Genomic DNA, 22,003 nt, shown 5'->3' with positions numbered 1-22,003 from the left:
TAGTAAATATTACTGTTTTGTTCATTTTGAGACTAACCTTCATGTGTTATTTTTATGCCTTCCTCAGGTATATTTTAGAATTGAATTTGAGGGGCATCTGGGTGGCTCAGTCGTTAAGCATCTGCCTTCAACTCAGGTCATAATCCCAGGGTCCTGGGATCGAGCCCCACGTTGGGCCCCCTGCTTGGCGGGAAGCCTCTTCTCCCTCTCCCACTTCTCTTGCTTGTGTTCCCTCTCTCACTCTCTCTCTCTCTCTCTCTCTGTCAAATAAATAAATAAAATCTTAAAAAATATATTAGAATTGAATTTGAAAGAAATATTAATAAAAGAAAGCTAGATAATTACTATTAGCAGGAAAATATTTCTTTAAAAAAATATATTTAAGAGATTACTGATCTACCAAGAATGACTTTGTGTTTGCTCTCTGATCTTGATGTAGACAGATTTTTTACACTTGGAATTCTTGAAGCATTTGGGTTCCCTAGTTGAGTGCTTTCGATTGTAAACATCAGTCAGAGCTGCAGCCATTTTTAAGCATGCTGTTAACAGCAAGGATTCTGGTATTAGACTATGTGGCTTAAAGCCTAGATTAATTTGTGACTCTGTATCTTGACGTAGGTATGACAAATTTAGAACCCTGAGAGACCTTGGGAATTGAATTTCTGGACAAGTTACTTACTTTCTATGTGTTTTTTAATCTGTAAGATAGTCATGCTAATAGTACCTACTTTACAGAGTTGTTGTGAAAATTATTATTACTAAAATTCCCAGAGAGTGCGTGGTGAATGATAAAAGTGCTCAAAAAATGATAAAAAAGCAAAAAAGCGATAGAAAAAAGTGATAGAAAAGCAACTTAAAAAATGGCTAATATTTTTATTGGTTAATATACTTAAGTTTTAAAAGTTCTAAATGCATTTAAATAACAATTATGATGATGTTGAAACCTTAATACAGGGTAGTATATTGTACTTAGGCTTGTTCTGTGCCTGTGTTTGGTTACCAGATTTCAGTGCTTCTGGATATATAGGTGAGCATAATGTGTAGTTTTGTTCTGTTTTGATACAGTTATCAGCATTGTGATTAGTTGTTTCCAGCACTTAGGTAAATCATAATCTTTCCTCTCTACAAAAGGCACTTGGAAATCATCCTGAAGTATTTTCTCATTCATATAGGTAGAAAAGCTAGTTAGGGGCCGTAAGGAGAAAAGGAATGGTGAAGCAATGGCACTAACTCCAGAAGGTGGTAGAAGAGAGTGTTGTATGTGGGTACACTGGAGATGATGACACGCCATAGATAGGGATCATCGTGCCGCTGGGCCTCACGGAAACTGGAGCTGGTAAGCAATTAGAAATTAAGACTGCATACTCCATCTTTCTCTTTCAGAGGCTGCAAGGTTTTGGCATCTTTTTTGCTGTGTACATCTGTTCAGTTTTCCTTTTCTTCCAGCTGGCTTTCTTGGTTTTAGCTTGTATATGGAGTGTAATGGCTGTTGAGCTTCTCTTTATCATGAAAACTCCCAATATATTCTTCTGGCATTAATCCTTGCTGCTAAATGGCTCAGTCTTTCTCTTAAAATTTAAATCATTTGCCTATCGAATGGTCAGTACCTTTACATGGTTTAAAATTCATATGGTACAGAAGTGTTTCTGCCACTTCCTTTCCTCTGGCCACTCAAATTTTGGCAATCCGTTCACCAGTGTCTTGTGTATACTTCCAGAGATATATATGTATATGTATGCCTGTGTATCTCCCCAGTCCTTTTTTTTTTTTTTTTTTTAAGACCAGTGGAAACATCATATGCCCTGTTTTGCACCTTGCTTTTTTTCACTTAATTTATCTTGGAGATTCTTCATGTTAGTAAATAAAGAACTTGCTTTTTAAAAAAAATTTAAATGAGTGGATAACATTTCATTGTAGGGATGAATTATATATTTAGGTTGTTCTCATACAGTGCTGCAGTGAAAAACCTTATGTTTTATTTCAAACATGTTAGTGTAGCTATAGGATAAATGCCTTGAATTGGACTTGCTGACAAGAAAGGATATGGGTATTTCATAATAACTACTTATTGAATAAACATCTTTTTTTTTTAAGATTGTATTTATATGACAGAGAGAGAGAGCACAAGCAGGGGGAGTGGCAGGCAGAGGGAGAGGAGAAGCAGGCTCCCCGCAGAGCAGGGGGAGCCCGATGTGGGGCTCGATCCCAGGACCCCGGGATCATGACCTGAGCCGAAGGCAGTCGCTTAACCAACTAAGCCACCCAGGCGCCCGTCTTTTTTTTTTTTTTTTTTTTTTTGAGATTTTATTTATTTATTTGACAGCACAAGCAGGGGGAGCGGCAGGCAGAGGGAGAAGCAGACTCATGACCTGAGCCGAAGGCAGATGCTTAAGTGACTGAGCCACCCAGGCGCCCTGAATTATTCACATTTTTGTATACTAAAATCCTGTGCACATTCAATTCTACTTTTTTTTTTTTTTTAAAGATTTTATTTATTTATTTGAGAGAGAGAATGAGATAGAGACAGAGAGAGCATGAGAGGGGGGAGCGTCAGAGGGAGAAGCAGACTTCCTGCTGAGCAGGGAGCCCGATGTGGGACTCGATCCCGGGACTCCAGGATCATGACCTGAGCCGAAGGCAGTCGCTTAACCAACTGAGCCACCCAGGCGCCCCAATTCTACTTTTGAATTTTATGTTCTGATGATTTGCCTGTCTAATTATGTGCCAGTATCACACTGCTTTAGTTTTGGTACCTTTTTTTTTTAAAGATTTTATTTATTTGCAAGAGAGTGCATGTGATAGGTCAATTAGCCGGTCTGTTAGAACATCTTACTAGTATTTTCTTAGGCTCCTTGGTGGGTGGTGGGAGTGGAGATGTAAAGGGAACTTCCACTTTTAACTCTACATATGTCTATATTATTTGAATTTCTTTTTCACAGTGAGTATGTATTGTTTAAAGAGAAGTGTTAACACAACCTACCACAAAACGATCCTCTTATTTCCTATTCATACTAAATTAAATAATGTATAGTAAGTGGCACAACCTGAGCTGGAATGTAATGTAAGACTGTAACACCTTGTGCTTTCTAGTATACCAAGATGCTTCTTTTAATGCATGGGCTTTTGTGTATAACTTTCTAAAAACAATATAGATGTTTTTTGTTACTTGCAACAAACAGAAAACTGTTTACTTTGAAGATGATCTTTGGGAAAATAATAGAAGTGAAGTGAAGAATGATTTAAGAAAGTTACCTTGAGGACCTCAGTGAGAGGGCAGTCGGTACTAACAGGGAGGGTGATGGTGCATATTAACTGTTTTCTCACTTGAAGATCTTTCCTGGAGCATTTAGTTTTAGATTTGACTCAGTTTTAAGGGACAGCTTACAAAGCCAGCAGAATGACCAAGTGTAATATGTTTGTGTTTTATATTATTATTTATCCAAGTATAACATGTTTATTAAATATAAATCCTTGTGGGGCGCCTGGGTGGCTCGGTTGGTTAAGCGTTCAGCTCTTGGTTTCGGCTCAGGTCATGGTCTCTTGGGATCAAACCCCGTGTTGGGCTCTACGCTCAGCTCAGAGTCTGCTTGGGATTCTTTACCTTTCCCTCTCCCTCCCCTTCTCCTCCCCACCACTTGCACACGTGCTCTCTTTCTCTCAAATAAACTCTTTAAAAAAAATTATAAATCCCTTGCTTCATGTTTTAAATTAGAAAAAAGGGAAAAAAGCTAACTTACTACTCTTTCCTTTATTTCTTTAAAGGGAAAGGAAAATAATTTTTTCTTATTACAAAAGCATATATTTCATTACAGGAATAAAAGAACATAAAAAAAGTAAAAACAAATCCCCAAACCCACCTTCTTATTTAGAGACAACAGTCATTAAATTTTGATATGTATCCTCTGAAACCCTCTTTATGCATGTAATTTGTATTGTTAACCAAAATGTGTACAAAACATACATGCAATTTTTTTGTTAGTTTTTTCACTTTACACTTGATCCTTGAACAGTATGGGGGTTAAGGGTACCAATTCCCCTGCAGTTAAAAATCCATGTATAACTTTGACTTCCCAAAAGCTTAACTACTAATAGCTTACTGTTGACTAGAAGCCTTACTAATAACATAAACAGTCAATTAATACATATTTTGTATGTTACACATATACTATATACTTACAATAAAATAAACTAGAGAAAATAAAATGTTAAGAAATAGCCAAGATATGGAAGCAGTCTAAATGTCCATAATAGATGAATGGGTAAGGAAGATGTGGTGTATGTACATAATGGAATATTATGCAGCCATTAAAAAGGATAATATCTTGCCATTTGTGATAACATGGATGGACCTAGAGGGTATTATGCTAAGTGAAATAAGTCAGACTGAGAAAGATAAATATGATTTCACTCAATGTGGAATCTAAAAACCAAAAGAAATGAATAAACAAAAAGCAGAATCAGACCTATAAATACAGAGAATAAACTGATGGTTGCCAGAGTGTAGGGGAAATGGGAGGATGGACAAAATGGGTGAACGGGAGTGGGAGGTGCAGGCTCCCAGTTATGGAATAAGTCACTGGAGTAAAAGGCACAACGTAGAGAATATAGTCAGTGCGTGGTGACGGGTGGTAGCTATATTTGTGGTGAGCGCAGCATAATGTATAGAGTTGTTAAATCACTGTTGTACACCTGAAACAAATGTAACATTGTGTGTCAACTATATTAACAAAATTAAAGTCCTAAGGAAAATTCATTTATAGTACTGTACTGTATTTATTGAAAAGAATCCGTGTATAAGTGCACCCAGGCAGTTCAATTCCATGTCGTTCATGGGTCAGCTGTATTTTTGAACCTTACAAATCTTAAAGGAGAAAGGGTTTTTTGGGGCCTCTTTTTAAGACTTCTGTATTTACTTCTCACACTATTTAATATCCATACTTTTGCCTTACAATTTTTATTGTGTTTTTGGGTTTTTTTTTAAGATTTATTTATTTATTTATTTATTTGACAGAGAGAGACACAGCGAGAGAGGGAACACAAGCAGGGGGAGTGGGAGAGGGAGAAGCAGGCTTCCCGCCAAGCAGGGAGCCCGATGCGGGGCTCGATCCCAGGACCCCGGGACCATGCCCTGAGCCGAAGGCAGACGCTTAACGACTGAGCCACCCAGGCGCCCCTACAATTTTTATTGTTATTCCTGTTTCCTCATTAAGTTTCTTGGAGGCTTCTGTATTCTTCATTCTGCTGAGCTCATATTAAGTTTATTTAAGGACAGGATGTATGTTAATGGAAGAGATTATAGGGAAACAAGTAGAAGACATTTCATCAATTATCGCAGGGTATAGATCAATCACTAAATCACTTACACTCCAGCATTGTTCAATTTGCTGATACAACCAAAAACTTAAGTACAGACTTGTATACGTATATTTAAAATCCCTTCCTTTTTTTAAGCTGGAGTAAAATATTCCTATGATTATAATTTTTTATATATTCCTTTGAACAGAACATACTTAGTCTGAGGCATTAACTCTTTTGAAAATAAAATGTGGAGGAGGACAGCAGGGTTATATTCTATTCCTTTTAAATGTCATGAGTTGTTTAATTTCTTTCAAGAAGAAGGAAGCGTGGGTTTACTGTCTAGTTTTTAGGTGGCGATTTATAAAAGAATATCACTCCCACAGTGTTAACAGCTAATTTGTAAATGTACATATTAACTGGTAATATGTAGAAATCTCCTGGGACTGAGGCCTACTTAAAAAAATTTTTTTAAGAACATTAACAGTTACTGATTCTGTTACAGTATAGATGATCAGTAATATGTATTAAGTTGCATCAAATGATGTATATATTCCAGTGTGCTAAGATTAATTTTTTAATGTCTTTAAATCTTAAAAGGATTTTTTTCCTCACAGGTATTCTTCTTAAGGATATAGAATTTAATCATACCGTGTTGTGTGGCTTTGTAAAAGAGTTTTAGAACTTGGGCATAAGTAGCTGATAAGTCAGAAAAAACATATAAATCTCAGAAAAGGACATCTTAGTTAAAGTGACAGGAAATGGGGACCCATTTTGTATAGAAAAAAACAGATCGCCAAAAACAAAACAAAATGTTCCTTTATTTATTTATTTATTTTTAAAGATTTTATTTATTTATTTAATTGACAGAGACAGCGAGAGAGGGAACACAAGCAGGGGGAGTGGGAGAGGGAGAAGCAGGCTTCCTGCTGAGCAGAGAGCCCGATGTGGGGCTCGATCCCAGGACCCTGGGATCATGACCTGAGCCGAAGGCAGATGCTTAATGGCTGAGCCACCCAGGCGCCCCAAAATGTTCTTTTTTAAAAAAATTTTATTTGTCAGAGAGAGAGCGCCAGCACAATCAGGGAGAGTGGCAGGCAGAGCAGGCAGAGGGAGGAGCAGGCAGAGGGAGAAGCAGGCTCCCGGCTGAGCGGGGAGCCCGATATGGGGCTCAGTCCCAGGACCCTGGGATCATGACCTGAGCTGAAGGCAGATGCTTAACCGACTGAGCCACCCAGGCATCCCACAAAATGTTATTTCTAAAAGGAACATCTCAGTTGTGCAGAAAAGAGTTAACATAGCGGACTTGAGACTGATTTCCTTAGAATAGCCTGCTTACAATAAAGTTGGCTCTTTTTTTTTTTTTTAAAGATTTTATTTGAGAGAGAGCATGAGTGGGGGCGGGGGGTAGAGGGAGAAGCAGACTCCCTGCTGAGCAAGGAGCCCGATGTGGGGCTCAATCCCAGGATCCTGAGATCATGACTTGAGCTGAAGGCAGATGCTTAAGTGACCAAGCTACCCAGGCACCCCACAAGGTTGGCTCATTGCTGATGTTTGGGACTTGGATTTTAAGAGGGTTCCCACCATTCCCAGAACTGCGAAGAGTGACTCACTGTGCCTAAACTCTTTGTACAAAAAATGTAGTTTATGTGAAACACCTGCTTTCCCTCTAGGAGTCTAGAATTTTGGTACATGGTAGGCAGAGAGTGCCTACCTGACCAGCCCCCAGGAAAAACCTTGCTGAATCGCTGATGAGCTTACCCTGTAGACAGTATTTTACACGTTACACTTCATTTCTGGAGGAGTTAAGTGTATCTGGTATGACTCCCCTGGGAAAAGGCTCTTGGAAACTTGTGTTTGGTTTTTTCTATACTTGGCCCCATCTGCCTTTTCTTTTTGCTGCTTTTGCTTTGTTTCCTTTTGCTTTGACAATGTGGTGAGTCCTCTGAGTCTGCCTAGTGAATCATCAAAAGCTGGAGGTGGAATGGGACCCCCCCCCCAACACAACAGTAGATCAGGTAAATTTATAACTGGAGTCATTATGCTCAGATAAAGCCTCTAGACACAGAAGTCTCCAATAGGTAGATGACATTTTTTGGTTTAAGATGTGTCTAAATAGGGTAATAGAACAAATGATACTAAAAATAAGTTTGGGGTCTGTAGGAGAGGGAAAAAAGTTATTAATTTGTGACTGGGAAACTTCTACGGTTCTGTTTTTGTGAAACTGGATCTTGGTGTCAGGTTCTCTGCTAAGTTTCTGTAATTTATAGAACTATGTTATTCTGCAAGGAGAACTGAAAATGACACAAATGTGACTCAAGAAAGCACTATGATGGGGCGCCTGGGTGGCTCAGTTGGTTGAGCGACTGCCTTCAGCTCAGGTCATGATCCTGGAGTCACAGGATCGAGTCCCGCATCGGGCTCCCTGCTCGGCAGGGAGTCTGCTTCTCCCTCTGACCCTCCCCCCTGTCATGCTTTCTCTCTCTCAAATAAATAAATAAAATCTTCAAAAAAAAAAAAAAAAAGAACACTATGATGTAGAAGTACAAGGTTTTGGAACTAGGCAGATTTGGGTTAGAATTCTGGTTTAACTGTGTTTGAACTTATTTTATTTCCTCGTTATAAAGTGAGGATAATACCTGCTGTATAGGGCGATTTGAGAAATAAGATAATGTATGTAAAGCTTCTGCCATTATGTCTTGCACAAAATGACTGAAACATTGTTAGTATTCTTTTTCTGCTCTTCCAAGATGTGGAGAGATTGGAGAAGTTTAAACAGGAAAAAGAGAAGGCAAAGTTGGTGTTTCTCTTTTTTTGTTTTGATGTGAGGTTGTGTAGCAAGGTTAGTGAGTAAAGAAGAGGAAGTTTTAGACCTTTAGAAGTTTAGTTTAGAACATTACGTTTTAGAAAATGGAATTTTAAATTTATCTCTAAAATTGCCCAGTGGAACTATTCCTGGTTTATTTTAAGAGCTATGAATATATATATATTTTTAGAGCTCTGAATATTTTAAGAACTAAGAATTTTGGGTGATGAGCACAGGGTGATGTGTGGAACTGTTAAATTACTGTATTGTACACCTGAAACTAATATAATGCTGTATTATGTTAACTAACTGGAATTAAAAACTTGGAAAAAAAACTAAGAATATCATAAACACAAAATAAAGAAAGGGGTGGGAGGCACAGAAACTTTGTTTTCCATAACTTTATGGTGAGGTTGTCATGAATTAGTTGACAGCTGTGTGTTAGCACGTTTTAATAACTGACTAAACACATCTAACCTCTGTTCTCTTACCATGATTTCTTCTAGGTAATGGACAATTTGGATTAATTTATGGGCATATTACCTTATTAGAATTTTTAGAATCAGTGTTTAGAAAGATAGTGGCCATAAAGTGGAATTATACAATATTAGTCCCTTTGTGATTGGCTTATTTCATTTAACATGATGTCCTCAAGATTCCTCCATGTTGTAGCATGTGTTAAAATTTCTTTTTAAGACTGAATGATATTTCATTGTAGGTGTGTATTACATTTTATTTATTCATCTGTCAGTGGACCATTTGGGTTACTTCCATGTTTTGACTATTGTGAATAATGCTGCTATGAACATAAGGTATACAAATGTCTCTTTGAGCCCTGCTTTAATTTCTTTGGGGTATATATCCAGAGTGGAATTGTTGGATCATATGGTAATTCTATTTTAATCTTTTGAGGAACTGCCATACCCTTTTTTTTTTTTTAAGATTTTATTTATTTGACAAAGAGAGAGAGTTAGTGAGAGCAGGAACACAAGCGGGGGAGTGGGAGAGGGAGAAGCAGGCTTCCCGCCAAGCAGGGAGCCCGATGCGGGGCTCGATCCCAGTACCCTGGGATCATGACCTGAGCCGAAGGCAGACGCCCAACGACTGAGCCACCCAGGCGCCCCTGCCATACTCTTTTCTTTTCTTTTTTTCTTTTTTTTTCTTTTTTAAGATTTTATTTATTTATTTGCCAGAGCGAGTGAGAGCCAGAGAAAGTGTGAGAGCACAAGCAAGGGGAGCGCCAGGGAGAGGGAGAAGCAGGCTCCTTGCTGAGCAAGGAGCCCGATGCAGAACACGATCCCAAGACTCTGGGATCATGACCTGAGCTGAAGGCAGACACTTAACCGACTCAGCCACCCAGGTGTCCCTGCCATACTGTTTTCTAAAGTGGCTGCACCATTTTATATTCCCACTGATAGTGCACAAGGGTTCCAATTTTACCACATCCTCATTATCACTTATTTTCCATTTTTTTTGATAGTAGCCTTTCTGGTGCGTGAGAGGTGGTATTTCATTGTAGCTTTGATTTGCATTTCCCTGACGACTAGTGATATTGAGCATCTCTGTATGTGCTTGTTGGCCATTTGTACATCTTCTTTGGAGCAATGGATATTCAAGTCCTTTGCCCGTTTTTGAATTGGATTTATTTTGTTGTTGTTGAGTTGTTGGTCTTTTTTCAGTAGTGTCTATTGTTTCATTTACTATCATTATCTTCTTTTTTCTTTAAACCTATTAAACACAACGCACTTGTTGCTGAGTAACCAGTTACCCCCAAGTATTTATGATCTCAAATGATGTCTCAGTGTCTGAAATCTGGAGGTTTCTTATCTCAGTGGTTGTGGCTAAGGGTGTCTTGTGAGGTTCCAGTAAATCTGCCAACTGGAGCTGTAGTCATCTGACGGCTTGTCTAGAGATGTAAGATCTGTTTGCAGGATGGCTCACTCACATGGCTGCCAGTGGGAGGCCTCAGTTCTTTGCCTCATGGATCCCTCTGCAGGACTGTTTGGCCTCACTGTATGGCAGCTGGCTTCTGCCAGAGCAAGTAATCCTAGAGAGAGTGAACAGAATGCCACAGTACATTTTATGACCTAGTCCCTAAGTCACACAAATTTACTTCCATCTTACTCTTTTTGTTAGAAGCTAGTCCTTAATTCTACTCATAGGGTAGGAAATCAAGCTCTACATCTTGAAGGGAGGGATATCAAAGAATTTGACAAGGAATGAACTAGAACAACTCCAGTACTGTGTTAATGCTGATAATACAGTGTTTTTTTTTTTTTTTAAGATTTTATTTATTTGCCAAAGAGAGAGAGAGCACAAGTAAGGGGAGTGGCAGGCAGAGGGAGAAGCAGTCTCTCCGCTGAGCAGGGAGCCTGATGCGGGACTTGATCCCAGGACCCTGATATCATGACCGAAGCCGAAGGCAGACACTTAACTGACTGAGCCACCCAGGAGCCCCAATAAAGTGTTTTGTTTTGTTTTGTTTTTAAAAGATTTTATTTGACAGAGACACAGCAAGAGAGGGAATACAAGCAGGGGGAGTGGGAGAGGGAGAAGCAGGCTTCCCGCGAAGCAGGAACCCGATGTGGGGCTCGATCCCAGGACCCCAGGATCACGACCTGAGCTGAAGGCAGATGCTTAATGACTGAGCCACCCAGGCGCCCCAATAAAGTGGTTTTTAACGACAGAATAAAACTCTAAGGAATAATCTTAGATGACAGAAGCACATTTTATCTTCGGCAGGTTTAATGGGGCCAGTACTAATAGTGTTTAAATGATGGCTGGCATTGTTAAAAGGTGGTTTACAGAGGTATCACTTAATTGTCACAACAGCCTTGTAAGATAATAGAACTCTCTAAATAATCCTGTAACAAAACAAGCAGACATTACTTAAATCAATAAAAATTGAGGTACATAATGCTATGAGAAGCAATAATAGTAGAATTGTATCTAGTCAGGGAGGTTAATGTTGATTTAGTTGAAATTTGAAGGGTGGGTAGCTATTAATTAGGTCCATGGATCAGAGTGGGGAAGAGTGTCTTAGGGGGAACAGAATGTGTAAAGACCGTGTGGATGGAAGAAGCCGGTTAGCACTGCTTTCAGTGTGTTCAAGTATGATTGAAAAGATTTTGTATACTTTGTATTCTTCAGTAGATTTTGCTTGATTGCTTGCAAAAACATGACATAGTCATTGTTTTGTTTTTCTTTGTGTATAGGTTGTTGATGCTGTAAAAATTATTTTTTAGTTCTTCAAATTCCACATGTTTTCAGAAATTATATAGTATGTAAAAGAATCATTTTCAAACTCCTTTCATAGTTTCTTAAATTCATTTCTGGTGATCTCTGGCTTTTTAGGAAGCACTCTACTTAATATTCATAATTTCATTGTTGACATTTAGATCAGTGAGGTGGTATGAGTAATTTCTAAAATAATTTCCTTTGTTTTAAATTATATTATTAGGAAATTATTATAGAAAATTGGAAAAATACATACTTTTGGGGTTAGTTTTGTTAGTGAATTTGTTATGATCAGAGACTTAACAAAGTTCAACTTAGCAAAAAAACCTGTTCCTTACCGGTCCACTAGGGGATACTCCAGGACTTAGAAAGAAAATCCAGTTGCCACTATACATAGTTTTAAAATTATCTCCTGCATAATAAAATTATTACTTTCCTATTTGCTTACATGGGAAAAAAAAAAAGACTTTTAGATCTGGTTTGGGCTATTAATTTGACAATAATAGTCACCTGTGGAAGAATTTGCAGTATTTTTCCAGCTTTTTAAAGGTATAATTGACAAATAGGAATTGTATACATTTGATTAGAACATCAAGTTGTGGGTGCCTGGGTGGCTCAGTCAGTTAAGTGTCTGCCTTCAGCTCAGGTCATGATCCTAGGATGGAGCCCTCAGGCTCCCTGCTCAGCAGGGAATCTGCTTGTCCCTCTTACTCTACCCTCCCCCCCCCCCCCCCCCCCCCCGCTCGTGCGCATGCGCTCTCTCTCTCTTTCTCTCTCTCTCTCAAATAAGTAAAATAAAAATATCAAGTTGTAGGTTTATATTTTGATGTATGCTGACAATACAACATGATGTTTTGATAAACGTATATATTGTGAAGTGAACACAAGCTAATCAACATTTCTTTTCATTTTTTGGTATGGTGAGAACTCTTTAAGATCTACTCAGCAAATTTCAAGTATACAACACATTATTATTAACTGTAGTCACCATGCTGGACAATAGTTCTCTAGAATTTATGTATTTCGCATAACTGAAACTTTGTACCCTTTGACCAGCATCTCCTCATTCCCTTCCTCTCCCCAGCACAGCCATCATTCTACTCTTGTTTCTGAGTTTGACTATTTTAGACTCCACATATAAATGAGATCATGGGATTTGCTGCATTTTTAAAGTGTGGAAATTCAATGTCATTCGTTGGCCAGTTTTTCTGATGGTAGTGCCTTAAACTTATTTCTTTGAACACTTTAGAAAAACTTATTTTTATTTCTTAGTACAGGAAAGTAAAGGTTCTCATTTATTTTCTATGTTGTGCTTTTCCTTAGAAAGGCAGAAAAGCTGATATTTGGTTTATTTGTTAAAATTTCTCCATTGTAGGGCGCCTGGGTGGCTCAGTTGGTTAAGCGACTGCCTTCGGCTCAGGTCATGATCCTGGTGTCCCAGGATCGAGTCCCGCATCGGGCTCCCTGCTCAGCGGGGAGTCTGCTTCTCCCTCTGGCCCTCCCCCTCTCATGCTCTCTCTCACTCTCTCTCTCTCAAATAAATAAATAAAATCTTTAAAAAATAATAATAATAAAATAAAATAAAAAAATAATAAAATTTCTCCATTGTATCATGTATGTTCTTTTAAACATTTAACTTAGAAATATGAAATACAACCTTAGGTACACATAACACGGGATCATTCGTGCTGCTATTAAAGGTATGCAAAAGAGTTTAATATTATCTTGATTTCTGGTAATTTGACACAAAGCAATTACTTAATGTTCTCAAGAAAAATGTATAAAATATTGAGTTCTGTTTTTAAAATAGCAAAGTTTCAAGAAATTACTCTCAAAAAAATTTAGTCTCTTGAATTAAGAAAAGTTTATCATACTAAATGTTTCAGAAAGTACTTCAGTTAACCAAAACATTTATTCTCTATTTTTTCTACATTCATTTTTAAAATTTTGTCTGTTACATGATTGTACAAGTTTTCTACATAGCATGTGCATGATTTCTCTGTGTCTGCACACAAATTATGTTTAGGTTAAGTGACTTGTCTGATTTAATATCTCAATTTACCTGATTTCTACTATTTATAAATACAACAAATGGGTGAAATCATGTGCCATCATGACAGCATGATTTAGAAAATGGAAAGGCAGGCTGGGATAAGAACCAGTATATTTATTGTCCATTGAAAAAGGCAGTGAAGGAATTATTCAGTCCATTTGTTTTAATTAGAGTTTGGGTGATAACTTTACAGGGTATTATAGAAATAACAGTGTTGGGTGGAAGCATTATACTTGACTTTCTGATACCATATTTTTTTGTTTTATCTGTTTCCCTAGCAAAATGGGGAAAGAGCTAGAGAATGTTGGGATAATGAGGCTTTTTGGTTGTCTTCTGGATCGGGTGGCAGCACCTTGATGCCAGCTGTACATACCTGTGGTACAGTGAGAGCCAGAATAGTCCCACGAGCCATTTCTCATAACTGGTTCTAGAACTATGGAGTCTGGTTAGTAAGCTCCCTGTTGTATACAGTGACTAATCAGTACATTGAACTGTGACTCGTTCGTGTTTTGTTATATATTTTGGCTATAGAGGAAAGGCAGAATGTCCAGAGTATTACAGTTGCTCTTTTGTTTTTATATTTTTTGTTTGCAATAAAATGTGTTTTTTTTTTCCTCTTAAAGGAAACAAAAGGCCATTTATGGTGCTTTTGTTTAGGTCCAAACTTAATTTTATTTATTTATTTAAAGTATAGTTGAACTTAGTTTTTTGTTTTTTTTTTTAAAGATTTTATTTATTTGACAGAGACACAGCGAGAGAGGGAACACAAGCAGGGGGAGTGGGAGAGGGAGAAGCAGGGAGCCCGATGCGGGGCTCAATCCCAGGACCCTGAGATCATGACCTGAGCCGAAGGCAGACGCTTAATGACTGAGCCACCCAGGCGCCCCTGAACTTAGTTTTTATATGACAGATTCCAATCCATTGTCAAACTTTTTTCCCTAATTTCAGTTTAGGGAGTAATTAATGGTTCCATCTTTCATATAATACTACGTAGACTGTTTCTTAATAATTTCAGGGGGAGAAGTCTTGTGGTTTTTTTTTTTTTTTTTAATAATAGAGATTATTTAAGTGATGGAGGATAGGTGTATATAGTTAAAGTGATTAAATACAGAAAGATTATGCTTGTCATACTACCATGTAATACCTAATATCTTAATATACAAGAGTTGGAAAAGTATGCAGTACTATCTGAATTTGAAAATGAAAATGAAGAAGTGCAGTTGTCTATTACCTTATAGCTGGCAGAAATCAGTGCTTATTCTTTCCAAGTTGGTTTTATAATTCTCATCCTTTGTGATATAATACAAGTAGAAAGTACTTGGAAGACCATTAGGTCTAGTGTTGGTCCTTGAAGGAGTTCATTACTATCATGCTGGGTTTCCTCTTTTGAAAGTAACCTTCTTCGTGTGTCCTTCATGTCTTGTTGAGAGGAGCACTGTTTTCAAGAGAACTGGGAGGGACTTTCTGGCTAACTAGTGGATTAGCTGTGATGATAAGGGATAATGGGAAGTGAGAATAGCTGCTTCCACGTCTCCTTTTCCATCACTCTTTCCACCCAGTCCCATTACCAGAGCTAGGACTTTACGTTCCTGATATACTAGAGCCTGTCCTGGAATAGTCTTTGTTATTGCCGTCTTTACTGACAAAGTTTCTGATAATATCTTTGGCACACAACCCTCTAATTAGTAAAGGCATTATCATACTTAACTGTTTGCCTGTTTTACTAGTGAACTAGTGAATGTACCTAACAATTTCCTAGTGGCAAGGTGATTGCTAGTTAATATAAGACTAAGGGAGCATTAAAGAAGGAATGTATAACTTCTTGTGCTCTGAGAAATTCCCAAAGAATCATATTAAAACATTCTAGAACAACATAAAGAATGTAGTATATTTGCCAGTAGTGTTCCGTATTTTGGAAATGTAGGATTGAACTGGAGCGTTTACATAAGTCAAACAACAATATTACTATTAAATTTTAAAATTTTATTAATATTAAGAAAAACACATTAGTACAGTACAAGATTTAAGTTAACACATTGATACAGTTAATGAAGTTAGCACATTAATATAGTGTTAACACATTAATACACTTCAAGATTTAAGAGATATACATTTAATTACCCTACATCTCTCTACCTTCAGCTACCTGGTTCTCTTCCTTAGAGGCAAGCAACATTCCCAGTTTAAATAACACTTTTAATATTATTATTTAAAGGACTTCTTTAGTATGCATGAATAATTAAAGTTGACAGCATGGCTTCTAGAGTCAGGCATTTCAGATTTTCATTTATTTAACAGTTATTGAGCACCTACCAGGAACTTTCTTTCTTTCTTTTTTTTTTTTTTTAAAGATTTTATTTATTTATTTGACAGAGAGAGAGACAGTGAGAGAGGGAACACAAGCAGGGGGAGTGGGAGAGGGAGAAGCAGGCTTCCCGCGTAGCAGGGAGCCCGATGCGGGGCTCGATCCCAGGACCCTGGGATCACGACCTGAGCCGAAGGCAGACGCTTAACGACTGAGCCACCCAGGCGCCCCTACCAGGAACTTTCTTGGCACTGGGAATATGTTAGTGAACAAATGAAACTCCCTGCCTTTGTGGAGATTACATTGTAGTGGGTAGAGACAGGCACTGAACATTCATTTATTTACTACTTCATGTGGTGATGAGTTCTAGGAGAAAAATAAAGCTGGGTAAAAGAACAGACCATAGGTGAGGTGCTGTTTATGATAGGATTCAGAGAAAGCCTCTGGCTGGTAGGGTGACATTTCAGCAGAGAATTGAATGATCTGAAGGAATGGACTTACGGCTTTCAGGAGAAAAGTGTTCCAGGGAGAGGACCATCAAGGACAAACTTTTGGAGAACATTTTCAAGGCAGAGGTATCCTGGAGTCGTAGAGGAGGACTGGCTAGAGAGGACTGACCTGGTGGGAGAATGCTGGGAGATAATCTGTAGAAGGAGAAAGAAGGTAAAAGTTTCATGTGGGATGAGGGAGACTGCTGAGGGCCAGTTTATAGAAGGCTTGCATACCATCATAAGGAATTAGGACTTTATTCTGAGTAGGATGGGAATCTTGGACCAAGGGATTATATTTAAAAGATTCAGTCTGACTGCTTTGTGGAGAATACACTCTTGGGGACAAGGATGAAAGCAGAGACACACATTATGAGTCTAAAATAGCCATAGAATATGTAGCACTGTACTAGATACAGTGGGTTTTATTAAATCTAGTTAGGTGTCATTTCTCTCTGGGATTTGACTTCTACCATTGAAGAAAGGGGTATGAAGTAAAAGTGAATTCATAATAAGTATTTACATTTTTAAATGGTAACTTTAGGAATTATGATTAAACTCTGTAGTCATTTAAATTTGTATAGGTCCCCTAAGTATCACTTGGATCTTGAAGAAATGTGGTAAGATTCCCAAAAGAATCTTCAATACCTTTTATAGTTCTTTTATAGCGTGCAATAATTTTTTTTTTCCTTAGGCCTTCCAAAAAAGGCTGAGTGGCAGAGTTTTGACAAATTAAATATTGGGTGCTATTTTTTCCTCTCTACTTTTACTAGGTGACATTTCAAATTTGAAACTGCTTTGGTTTATCCAGCATGTATCAATATGCTAAAAAATATCTAAAGGTCAGAATTTTTAGACTTTAAGCAAGCAGGTTGCTAGTGATGAAAACAAATGGAATATAAAAATGTCAACATGTAAAATTTAAACTTTTGAATGACTGAATAATATGTCTGAATTTGCTAGCAAATGTGCTATGTCTGATAGTGTGGAAAGGAGTTGCATCATAGGATATAAATCTGAAAGTTGAGGATCTCAGAACTCTTAATATCTAACTGGGTCAACAGAGGCACTTTTTTTTTTAATAGAGGCACTTTGAATAAGAAGTGGGGGTGCCTGGGTGGCTCAGTTGACTCTTGATCTCGGATCTTGGCTCATGTCATGGCTCAGGTCATGATCTCGGCTCAGGTCATGATCTCAGGGTCCTGACCTTGAGCCCCACCTCCTCACTTGGTGTGGAGCCTGCTTGGGATTCGCTCTCACCCTCTCGCTTGCCCCTCCCTCATCCCCTTGCATGTGTACATGCGCACTCTTTCTTAAAAAGAAAAAAGAAATCGGGGCGCCTGGGTGGCTCAGTCGTTGGGCGTCTGCCTTCGGCTCAGGTCATGATTCCAGGTCCTGGGATCGAGCCCTGCATCGGGCTCCCTGCTCCGCGGGAAGCCTGCTTCTCCCTCTCCCACTCCCCCTGCTTGTGTTCCCTCTCTCGCTGTGTCTCTCTCTCTGTCAAATAAATAAATAGAATCTTTAAAAAAAAAAAAGAAAAAGAAAAAGAAAAAAGAAATCATGGATAAGGGAGGCATAAAAACCAGGCATGGTAAAGGTATAGGAAGTAGATAAGTAAAATGGTCACTCTGAAGCTTACTTAAATATAATAGTGTTGGAAGGAGAAGAGGAATAGAAAATGAAAGTTAAAGGGAAAGCCTAGCATATTGAGAGTTTAGGAAAACTTTTAAATAAGGAATTGCTGGATCCAGTCAAGTTTAGAGAGTGTGTTAAAATGACTTAACATATGAAAAGAACTCTGAGAATGAATACTAAAGCTATCTTGTACATCTTATGCATAACTACATAATTGTAGTTATATCCTGGAAGGGCGTTGATAATATTACTCTTGATTTCTTTTAATTTGCTCTGCTTGTCTGGAGTTTCTAAAATATGAAAACAAAATATATACCTCCGTTTGGTTCATGGAATCATAAGAGTTTTGAGCTGAAAATAACCGTAGAGTGATTTCTTACCCCTGCCCCTTAGTTTTACAGATTGGAGAAGTAGACACACAGTGGTAAATTTTCATATCCAGTTATGATGGAGGAAAGATTAGAATTTAGGTCTTCTGATGTCCAGTTCAGTGCTCTTCCACAATGTTTTGCCTTATGTTTGTTTTGAGTTACAGTTTTCTGACTATTTCAGTTGTATGTTAACAAAGACAGGAATTTTGTTGTTGTTGTTAAATTGCTAAGAAGGTAACAGTCTTGTGATTATCCTCCTCCAAGCGAAAATTGACCTGTAATTTGTAGAATACCTTATCTAAACTTTCAGTCTTAATTACCAGCTTTAGAATTGTTTATTGCTTCCTTATATATTTTGATCTGAATTAGTATTTTGCATAGTTAAATTTATTTAGAAGAGTTAAGTGTGCAAAGTATAAGTGGAAATTTCTCTGTTAAAAGCTTCTAGAACCTTACTGATTTTATTTTTATTTATTTTTTAAAGATTTTATTTATTTGAGAAAGAAAGCACGAGTGCACATGGGTAGGGGGAAGGGCAGAGGGAGAAGTAGGCTCCCTGCTGAGCAAGGAGCCTGATAATGCATGATGTTGCATGATGATGCATGGCTCGATCCCAGGACCCTGGGATCAGGACCTGAGCAGAAGGCAGAAGCTTAACCAACTGTGCCACCCAGGTGCCCCTGAACTTTACTAATTTTAGTAAGAAGGACCAGTTTGGCTTTATAGGATATCTGATTTATGGAATATTTTAGGGTATTCATTGCTTTTTTCTTTAAGGTACAAATAACTAAGTAGATCATTATGGTTTTGCTGGTAAAAGTCTTCGGGATACTTGATTTTAACATACAGCTAAGGATGTTTTTGGTACTATTTTAATTTGCTTAATAGTTTAAATAGAGAAAGTATTACAACTTTCTTTTAAATTTTTACAACTAACTTTTAAATTTTAAGTAACTTTATCCTTAAAATCTTGTTGATATGATTATTTAGCAAGCCAAATTTTTACAGATTTGTAGAAACAAATTTTATTAATTCCCAATAAAATACTTAGTTTCCAAAGCTTTGAGGTAATGAAGCTGTTGAGAATCAATAAATTTTGATGCAGTAAATTTTCTTGTAAAAGCATACTTAAGAGGACTGTAAATGTAATATATATCCTGTGTATCTTTTTGTTTTGTAAGTTTTACCTCAATTCTGAATATAGTGTAGTTGTTAAACAAATATATATATATATATATTTTTTGTGGATGTGTATTAAATCCTTGAATCTAGCTAAGTCAGTTCCCCCGTTTGTAAAATGGGAATAATACTATCACTTATGTCACAGCATTGTAAAGTTTTAATGAGATAATGTGTGTTAAGAATGTAGACTTTTTCTTCTCCTAGAAAACACCAAACTGCAGATGATGCTGGTGCTGTGGGGGAGCCCAGAGACCCGGGGTGGGTGTGGGGGGCTGCAGTGGGAGGCCGAGGTAGCGGCATCCAGGACGGAGTCTTGGCTGTGGGTGGGGGGGCAGCCAAGGCCAAGCTGAGGTCAAGGAGTGGATCCTGGTCACCAATCTGGGCCACCTGGTCAAGGACATGAAAATCAAGTCCCTGGAGATCTCTTCTCCCAGCCCATCTGGGAATCTTTCCTGGGCGCATCCCTCAAGGATGAGATTTTGAGGATGATGCCTGTGCGAAAACAGACCTGTGCTGCCCTGCGGACCAGGTTCTAGGCATTTGTTGCCATCAGAGAGTACAGTGGACGTGTCGGTCTGGGTGTTAAGTGCTCCAAGGAGGTAGCCACTGCCATCCATGGAGCCATCCTCCTGGCCAAGCTCTCCATTGTCCCTGTGCTGTGAAACTACTAGGGGAACAAGATCAGCAAGTCCCACACTGTCCCTCACAAGGTGACCAGCCTCTGTGGCTCTGTGCTGGTGCGCCTCATCCCTGCCTCCTGTACCCAAGAAGCTCCTGAATGGCTGGTGTGGAAACTGCTACACCTTGGCCAGGGGCTGCACTGTCACCCTGGGCAACTTTGCCAAGGCCACTTTGGATGCCATTTCCAAGACCTACAGCTGTCTCAACCCCCCCCTTCCCCTGACCTCTGGAAAGAGACTGTGATCACCAAGTTTCCTTATCAGTGCTTTACTGACCGTCTGGTAAAGACCCACACCAGAGTATCCAGCTGTGGTCACCACATAGTTTTATATAAGAAAAATAAAGTAAGTTAAAGCCTGGGGGGGGGGGAGTGTAGACTTTCTGAGTTCATATCCCAATTCTACCGCTTATTTAGTTGTATGACCTTGTAAAAGTTATGTAGCCCTTCCCAGCTTCCTTTGTTCAGTCCTCTTGAGTCTTCCATAAAGGAAGCCTATGTTTGCAATGGAGTAATTTTTTTTTTTTTAGCCTGTTTCCTGCTCAGAGATGTGGGGATCCAGAGGCCTGTTTTCATTTTGCATTGTCTCTTTTTAGTTCCACTGCTCATACAGTTTTTGTGATAGGAGTTAGAGCATTTTCATACATATTTCGTCTGCTCATGGAAGTGATGTGGTAGAGAGTGGGAGAAGGGAAGGAAAGAAGCTGATGATACAGAAGAGGAGGAGAATTGCTGAGCTGGTGGTAGGGATTGGAGCTTGTACAGGAGGGAGGGGATTAGATAGAGAAAAGAATAGATAGTAGTTCATTTATCATAACAAGAAGGAAGGCAGAGCATATGGATGTAGATAGATGCTGATACTGTGGGTGGACGCAATGATAATTCCTGGAAATCCTCTTCTGACTGCTTTAATTTTCTAAGCAAGTCATCAGCTGAGAGTGAGAAAGGGCATGGAAGAGGATATTAGAAGTTTGAGAAGAGAGGAGAGAGCATGTAAGTGTTTAGAAAAGTGGGAGAGTGAATGGGCTAGGGAAATAGATTATGATTACCAGGCAGAACTCAGGGCTCAGTTGAGGTTAAAGGTCATGAATTAAAAGTGAGGCCAGTCAGCTTGTTTGTGTGCTTTTTTTGCTCCTTTAGTAGTAGGAGAACAGACAGAGAATTGAATTTAAGCAGCATTGTGGTTTTGCAAAGTGAGTATGTCCCAAGTGAGAGAGGAGCGAATGATCATAATGCTGCATCATGGAATTTGGGTAAGGAGAGAAGAGAGTACTTCCGGGGGGGAGGGAGAGTGAAAAGATAGTTGGGTCAGTAGATTTGAGGTTCTGCTGGGATCAAATGATGGCAGGAGTTCATGTACGAGAAGGAATGAGCTAGTAGGATAGAAGATGTATTCAAAAGTGGTTGCATGAAATTGAAATTGTTGAGAAGGGTGCATTGCAGTGTGTGGCTAAGGTAGGATTACATTTAGTTCTTTGATCTTCAAGCAACTCTAGGATGTAAATAGTGTAAGCATCATTATTCATGTTTTATAGAGGAAAAAACTGAAGCTCAGAGAGGTTGGACAGTTGCCCCAAGGTCGCAAAGCTAGGTAGGACTCATAGTCTATTACTCTGATTCTCAATATGCACTCCTCTATCATACTGTATCAATTTTCTGAAAGTTAGTGACTTATTACCTTCCCTTTGAAACTGTAGGGCAACCTCAAATCAGGACTTTTAATAAATGTACATGAACAGAATTATTTTGTTCAGAAATCTTCAGAGTAACTTTCGGGTAAGGGTGATGTTAAAGGGTTCATTGCTTCTGTTATTATCTAACTGATCTTACTGAAAACACACACACACACACCCATACATTGAAGGCTTAAATATGACAGTTTTGTTTAAACTCCTTTTTGTAAGGAGACTTAAGGTGGGTGGGGGACAGGACAAGTAGGAATGTACTATTCT

General features: G+C 38.5%; 1 protein-coding gene and 1 pseudogene across 6 annotated transcripts in view; both read left to right on the top strand.

Annotated features, from left to right (window-relative positions):
* ABL2 (ABL proto-oncogene 2, non-receptor tyrosine kinase) overlaps positions 1 to 22,003 on the top strand; it is a 116,684-nt gene that overhangs the window by 16,662 nt on the left and 78,019 nt on the right. The window lies entirely within an intron of this gene.
* On the top strand, positions 16,188 to 20,683 carry LOC116625102 (annotated as a pseudogene).

This window comes from Phoca vitulina, unplaced genomic scaffold (assembly GCF_004348235.1).
Source record: "Phoca vitulina isolate PV1807 unplaced genomic scaffold, GSC_HSeal_1.0 scaffold73, whole genome shotgun sequence".
Classification (NCBI taxonomy): Eukaryota; Metazoa; Chordata; class Mammalia; order Carnivora; family Phocidae; genus Phoca; species Phoca vitulina.
This window is presented reverse-complemented; position numbering and strand designations above follow the sequence as displayed.